The sequence below is a fragment of the Carassius auratus genome, unplaced genomic scaffold (genome assembly GCF_003368295.1).
Source record: "Carassius auratus strain Wakin unplaced genomic scaffold, ASM336829v1 scaf_tig00013759, whole genome shotgun sequence".
Taxonomy (NCBI): Eukaryota; Metazoa; Chordata; class Actinopteri; order Cypriniformes; family Cyprinidae; genus Carassius; species Carassius auratus.
Genome location: NW_020524439.1, coordinates 1 through 7308, shown reverse-complemented (window position 1 = coordinate 7308; position 7308 = coordinate 1). Strand labels below are relative to the sequence as shown.

The 7308-nt window shown below is 37.9% G+C and overlaps 1 pseudogene; it reads right to left on the bottom strand.

The window, feature by feature from the left end:
- Nucleotides 1–1162: 1162 nt before the first annotated feature.
- Nucleotides 1163–7304, bottom strand: LOC113074128 (protein regulator of cytokinesis 1-like; annotated as a pseudogene).
- Between the last annotated feature and the right edge of the window lie 4 nt (nt 7305–7308).

The window sequence follows — 7308 nt, the reverse complement described above, 5'->3', positions numbered from 1 at the left end:
GCATGCGGTTATTCTTGCATCCATTAAACCTCTAAATGCTCATTTTCAGACTAAGTATCAATGTATTTGTTGTACATGTACAGTTTTGACTTCTGTGAAAAGAAGCAGTAGCTTGTCACTGTGTGACATTTGTACTTCTATTGTATCTCTGTGTAATCAAACGTGTACCTGTAATGTAGTGCACCTGGATGATGAATCTAAAAGATCTGTTGTCAAAGTTTCATGAAACTATATGAAAACGACATTGTTACTCCATACCACATGTGTTCGGCACTTCTCATCTATTACATAAAAGCTGCTGTTTGATTGAAGTGCCATTGTTCTTTCCATTGTGGTCCAGACAGTTCCTAGGAGACAGCTAAATGCTGAAATATTTGAGTTGTGTAATGATTCATATGGCCTTGAAAGCATTAGCTTGATCAGGCCATTACATTGTTTTGCCCAAATGAGCCAATTACATGTCGAGGCATCGAGTGCCACTCAAGAATTCAAATTTGACCATCAAAGATCTACATTACTATCCATTTGCGCAACAAATGTGAAGATGATTTCAAACGTGAACTTTTAAAGCAGCTATTCCAGCATGAGGCCACACAAGATGTTTTATACTCTGCCAGAGACAATCAACTTGACAAAAAAATAAGAATGCCAAGATCTCTGAAGTACTGCTTTGACAGTCGCTCATAATACACACTACTGTTCAAAAGTTTGGGTTCAGTAAACTTTACGTAACTTTTCATTACCGCTGGACATTTTTGATCAAAACAGATCTATTGTGAAATAATATTCCCATTTAAAACAGCTGTTTTCTATTTTATTACATTTTAAAATGTAATCCATTTCTTTGATCGCAAATCTTAATTTTTAGCAGCCATTACTCCAGTCTTCAGTGTCACATGATCCTGCAGAAATCATTCTAATATGCGGATTTGATGTTCCATTAATATTTATCAGTGTTAAAAGCAGTTGTGCTGAATTTTGTGGAAACAGCAATACATATACAGGATTCTTTGATGAATAGAAAGTTCAAATGAACAGCATTTATTTTAAATAGAAATAGACACGTCTCTATTCTCCCATTTGGTTAATGTTAATGCATCCTATCTCAATTAAAGCCCAAACTCTTGAGCAGTAATGAGTAATAAGAAAAAAGGCAACTTTGAAATGTATAAAAATCATTTTATTAAAAGTGCTGTATATTAACAAGCAAATGACTGACCTTTAATGAGCTAATATATACAGAATCTGACTAGGTGTATAAACTATGACCAAAATATAAAGCAAGATAAAAATATATATAATTGTGATTTTTAAAACAAGCAAAACAGTGTCTCTGTAAAGTCACTGCACTGGTCAAAAGTAAACACAGAGAACAGTTGTATTCTGTACAGTCTCAATCCTGACATTATTATTTGTGACCTAAGCATCATAAAAAAATAAATAAAAAAAAGTATCAAATGTTGGCAGTCCAATCAAAGCATGTCTTTAACGGTTGAATTGAGAAAAGCATCATTGTTGGCTTTCCTGGACAGCTCGCTCTGTAAAGGAAAACAAGACAAAAGATGTTAACACATCTTTACTAACTGAACACTGAATCATTATTATGTGTGGGCCTTTAAATGGTAATGAGCTCTCTTAGGGGAATTAGTGGTCACAAATGAGCATCCTTCTCATCACAGATGCTCCATTTGGAGTTAATATACATCCGGGGAAGTGGTTTAATTCAAAGTGATTGGGCTTACGGTAAAGGCCGAGTAGCTCATTGGAAGCAGTTTCTTGTCACTGTTGAACTCCTGCAGTGGCACACGTGGGCCAGAACTGGCTTCTGTAGTCTTGGTCCTCTATTAGACCACAGTAAGAAAAAAAAAATATTAAGTAACATCCCTGATCTTTAATATTAAGAGTATCATCATGTACAGATGATAGAACTTGACCTCCAGTTTTACGCAAGAGTACTGATTATTGTTGATGCCAACAGTGTCATCTAGTGTTAGCTTTTGGAACTTCTCTATTTTAACCCTGAACTTGTGTCTAACCACAATCCTTTTGGACTGATTTCAAACCAACAGCTTTGATCAGAGAGTTTGAATTGAGTTTGGAATGCCCCAGGCAGATGGTTTTAACCTTGGCAGAGAGTTGAGGTCTTCCTGGCACACACAGAAATGTGGTGGATGAGCCGCCACTGCTGCTGCTGCTGCTGGAGCTACTGACGCTGCTCACCGGCGGCAATGCGAGGTGCCAACATATTGGGCGTCTGAAACAATTGGAAGATGATTATGCATTTTGATCAAAGGCTTGTTTTTGCACATCCATTCTTAGTGAGGAATGATACCTTTTTATTTTGTTAGGGGTGGGGGGTAGTATATGTTGTTCCGAGGGGTCTCTTTGTTGGAGTTTTAAACTGAGAGGTTTCGGTTTTCTTTGTCATCTGGAAGACACAATGTAGTAAAATAAATCATTAAAAGCATTCCTGAGCAAAGTATGTAAATGTATCAAGGTACGATAAAGCCTGGTCACTTGTGTCTACACCATCTGATATTCTATGGGTGCTTTTCAATACTCAGATTGAATTAAATATTGAAGACTTGTATTAAATAGCCAAACTTCAACAACATAAGGGTAGATCACTTAAGCACAGCAGATGAATGCTTTGAAATGATTAAGAATATTCCAATGTACAAAGAAGCTTTCCTTTAATTGCTCCATCCTCATATCCTTTCCGTGCATCCTTCCCTCTCATCCTATGGGGGGTGGAGCTAAGACGTGAGGAAAGGAAACGAGTGTGCACCAAGGGAATCTCACCCGTTCATTCTTCTCCTTGTCTTTCTGCAAGCGATGCTCTTCCCACTGGCTGGAGATGTAATCCATGATCCTTTGACCTTGCACAAGGAAAGAAGTCCCCTGATTCTTTTCCCAAACTTCCACACGGCTTCTTAACTCCTCTTCCAGCTGTTTGTGTAGATAGACAAAGGGAAAACATTACAGCCTCAACTGGTCTTAGCTCCCTATATCATTCCAAACCTGTAAGACCTTTGTTCATCTTCAGAACACAAATTGTGACATTTTTGATGAAATCCAAGAGCTTTCTGACTCTGTATAGACAAGGCAACTGACACATTCAAAGCCCAGAAAGCTAGTAAGGCCACTGTTAATTTAGTCCATCTGACATCAGTGGTTCCACCTTAGAGCGCCACTATTATGTCATTTTACGGTTCCTAATATTGTTTTGGGGAGTCTCCAACAATAGGATTACATGCATGCATGGTCAAAAAAAATGCTTTTCATTTTCTCTGAATAAATATTTAATATCGCCTCATTTTTCAGCGATTCTCAAACAATTTATTCGAAGCAGTTCAAAGCTTCTGTCTCTCTAAACCCCTCCTTTATGAGAGCCTGCTCCGCTCTGATATGGTTCTGTAATCTGAAAATAGAAAATATAAACATCTATTATTTGTTAATACATACAGGTTGTGATTCACTGGAGCAGCTGGTCCAAAACAGGATACTGATCCATCTTTCCACATTAAGCGTTTTGCGAATTCCGCAATAAACTCTAACCCGAGATTAGAGAAACAGTCATCAGTAGAATGACGTGTTTGTGGGTGGGGTCAAGTTGTTTGCCGCCAGCTAATATGCATTATGCAAACTTGTTACCCCGTGAAGTGTAGCCATCACAGAAGTAGGATTTGAATGACTAACAACTCGTTTAGGCTGTAAAGCAGTGATTCTCATCCTTTTTTTTTTTCTTTTTTTTTTACTGGGCCACGCTATGGTCCAAGTGCAAGTCTCACGGGCTGCTCACATATCATTTACATATGTCACTGATAAAAACCAACCAGATTCATAATATTATAGACTAAATATTATGATATCTAATTGATTACATCCATTGAAATAAATAATTCTACTGATCAATGAAACACCTGACGCTGTCGGGAGCAGACCATTTTTGTGAAATTCGGCTCGAAAGGAGTAACACCACAATGAAGCTGCGATTTGTAAGTTGCAGTCTGTAAGACACAGAAAATGTGCGTTCACAAATGTAGCCTGTGTTGCACTTTCGAGTTTAATAATCTGAGGTACTCTCCAGAGATGTTTTGCCACATTTCTGCAATTAAGGATGATTGCTGTGTAGTTTGAGTGTTTCATTTTGCCTAACATCTTCAAATGAGTGGCTGGGCAAACCGAAAGTCCAGCGCTATCCTACCTTCACTTCTCATAACGTGACTATTCTTGTTTGTATGTGTTCCTTCTTTGGCATTTTCCACATTTAGTTTTTCTGCCTAAATAACAAATTTGGCCATTTTGAGGATCAATTTTACCAAACTAATGGCTGCTTATAACCATTCGAATTGAATTGAAGCATTTGATAAATGTAAGCAGGATACAGGTCTGCTCATGTCTGAAAATAATGGAAAACTAAATTATTTTACAAACATTATAAGTTATATTTGTTAGGTACATTTTTTAATGTAAAAACTTAAATGAATTGTAAAACTGAAAGTAAATATTTGTGGTTGTGTTCAGCATGGTGTGCTTCATTTGAATTCGTGACGGGCCACGGGTTGAGAACCACTGCTGTAGAGAGTCGATTATTGCCTCCCAGAATAAAGAAATGTATTATCATGCACTTTCAGCTTTGCAGATTGTTTACATTCACATACGGTTCAAATTTTACAAACTGCATGAAAGGGCAAATGGTGTAATAGGGGCACCTTGAGTTCATGAAGCTACAAGAATACTTCTAATGCACAAAGAAAGCTAAAATAATTGCTGTTATTAGTTAGATGGTGATGTCTTTACTACCTTTCTTGGCCTGAACATGGTATTCACATTGCTGTCTATTTAGAGTCAGACAATTTTTTTGCTTTTGCGTAATCTATGATCTATCCTTTTAAGATAAAAATTAAATGGTCCAAAAAAAAAAATCCTTTAACAGAAAATGTGCAAGTACCTTTGGAAGCAGTTTCTGCACTTTGGCCCTGTCCTTACTCTCTTTGAGCAGAGATCCTCCTCTGTTACTGAAGCGATTGGGATCTGCAGCCTTTCTCTGGTAAGCAAAACAGAACAAAATGACACGGGTGGAAACCACCATAATAAGGTTAAGTTGACCTTTAAGCATGGGACTTGTGAGATGTCTGTGTGAACCTCAAACTCTTGAAAGAGAGCCCAGTCTCCTCTTCCCATTTCTCCCAGGTCCTCCAGTATGGGCTGTCTACCTGCTCATAGAAAAGACTTCATTTCTCAGCAGCCTTCAGTGTCATGGGAGGGCAAGGCATGCTCCATCGCGTGTTAAGTGATCTGTTCAACCAGAATGAAGTTAGAGCCATTTTCTATTGGCAAAGAATCAGTTTGTCTTTTTTTTTTTTTTTAAAGGTTTTAATCAGGGTTGGTCATCAATAAAACATCTTTTTTTTTTTTCATCTGGATTTGTTCGGATGAAGAAACTAATTCATCTACATTTTGGATAGTCTGAGTGGGAACAGGTTTTCATTGTTGGGTGAACTATACTTTTAAATCATACATCGTTTTTTGCTGGGAATTGAAATTAATTTAATAATATAAAGTTACCTGACTGCCTTTAAATTAGAATATCAAGGTTCAGGCAACTTACCATCAAAGAAGTGTACACTGAACGGCTCTCTCTGTTCTGGTCCAAACAAGCATTTGTCCCACAGAGCCACAAGCTCTTGTCGGACCTTATCAACCACCTCCTCCAGTTGAGCCATCTGCAGCTCCTCCAGATGTTCCACATAGCCCTGCCACTGCAAGAGGAAATGCACTCCATTAGCACTTGTTGGTAAACCACATGGAGATTTAAGATCCCTGATAGGACATCCTGTGGGTTACATGAAAAGCTCTCACCCGTCTGATATCATCAGATAGAGTGCTCATGGCAGCCTCTCGGAACGCCTCGCCTTCCGGCTCAGGACAACTCAGACGATTCCACAGGCTCGTAGCTCGCTCTTTGAGATTGTCTCGGGCTGAAATCAAGGATTCCTTTTTCATTTCAAGCTGTGTGGTATAAATATCAATTATTAGTACAATAAGAATAATAGTTATCACTTGTCTATTTATACTTGTATAGGCAATTTTTATTTGCAATTTTTTCATTTGGTGCTTGGTGAGATTTCATTTTGGAACATGGATAAGATGCTAAGCTTGTTCTAACACAGCCACTAGATGGCACTGCTAGCTCATGCAATGCATTTAGAAGCCATATTATCCAAGCCATTCTTTATTATTATAAAAAATAAAATAAAAATTGTAAAAAAAATAAAAAAATAAATAAAAAAGGTTTGTGTGTGTGTATATATATATATATATATATATATATATATATATATATATATATATATATATATATATATATATATATATATATACTTTGTTTTTTGAAAGAAAAAATAATAATAGCACCTGGCTGAGCAGCAGTTTCAAGGCTTTGATATTATCATGCGTGAGCAGAAAAATATCAGTGTCGGGGCAGATGGACTCCCGTTCCAGACTGCTCTCTGGTTCATGACCCATCTCGTCCATCAGACTCCTGATGTCCTTCCTGAGCCCAGAGAACACCTTTTCCCTGCTCGCCTACAAACAGAGAGCTTAAGTCATGAAAGCATCCAGAACAGAAACTCATGAGTGATCAGAACGGTTCCAAAAAGAAAAGGGATAGATACTTTTTCTTTGACGAGTTTCTCAACATGCTCCTGGAGTTCCTGCAGCTGGGTTCGAGAAGGCACACTTCCCGATGGGATGTAATATGGCGTAGAGCACAAAGTTACGCACAAATCCTCGTCCTGCTTCTTCAAATCAGTCAGCTCTCGTAAACGTTCATTCTTCTCCTTCAGAAGAGATTCAACATGGCACCGCAGGTTCTTCTCCATCTGGAGAACTGTAAGGTCTTGCTCCAACTAGAAAAGTTTACAGGATAACGATCAGTAAAAAAAAAAAGGGGGAGTTTTCCATAACTAGACATTGACAAATTTCAGACAAGCATCAATAGTTTATGATGCCTGATTACTAAAAGACAATACTTCACACGTCACGTCACTCCATACTTTGTATGGTTCGAGGCCCAGTTCCAAGCACAGTGTATCCAGTTGTTTCTGGAAGGTAATGACATCGGTTTTGATGCGATGTCTTAGGGCCTCTTCCTCCATAATCATTGAATGCAAAAGCTCCTATAAAACAGGTTTCAGTAAATTAAACACCAGTAAGCCACCAGTAAGTGGAGTAAGCACCAGTCAGAAATTGGTGAGAGATGTGATGCATGCAAAGGCATTACTTACATCTATATGTTTTTTC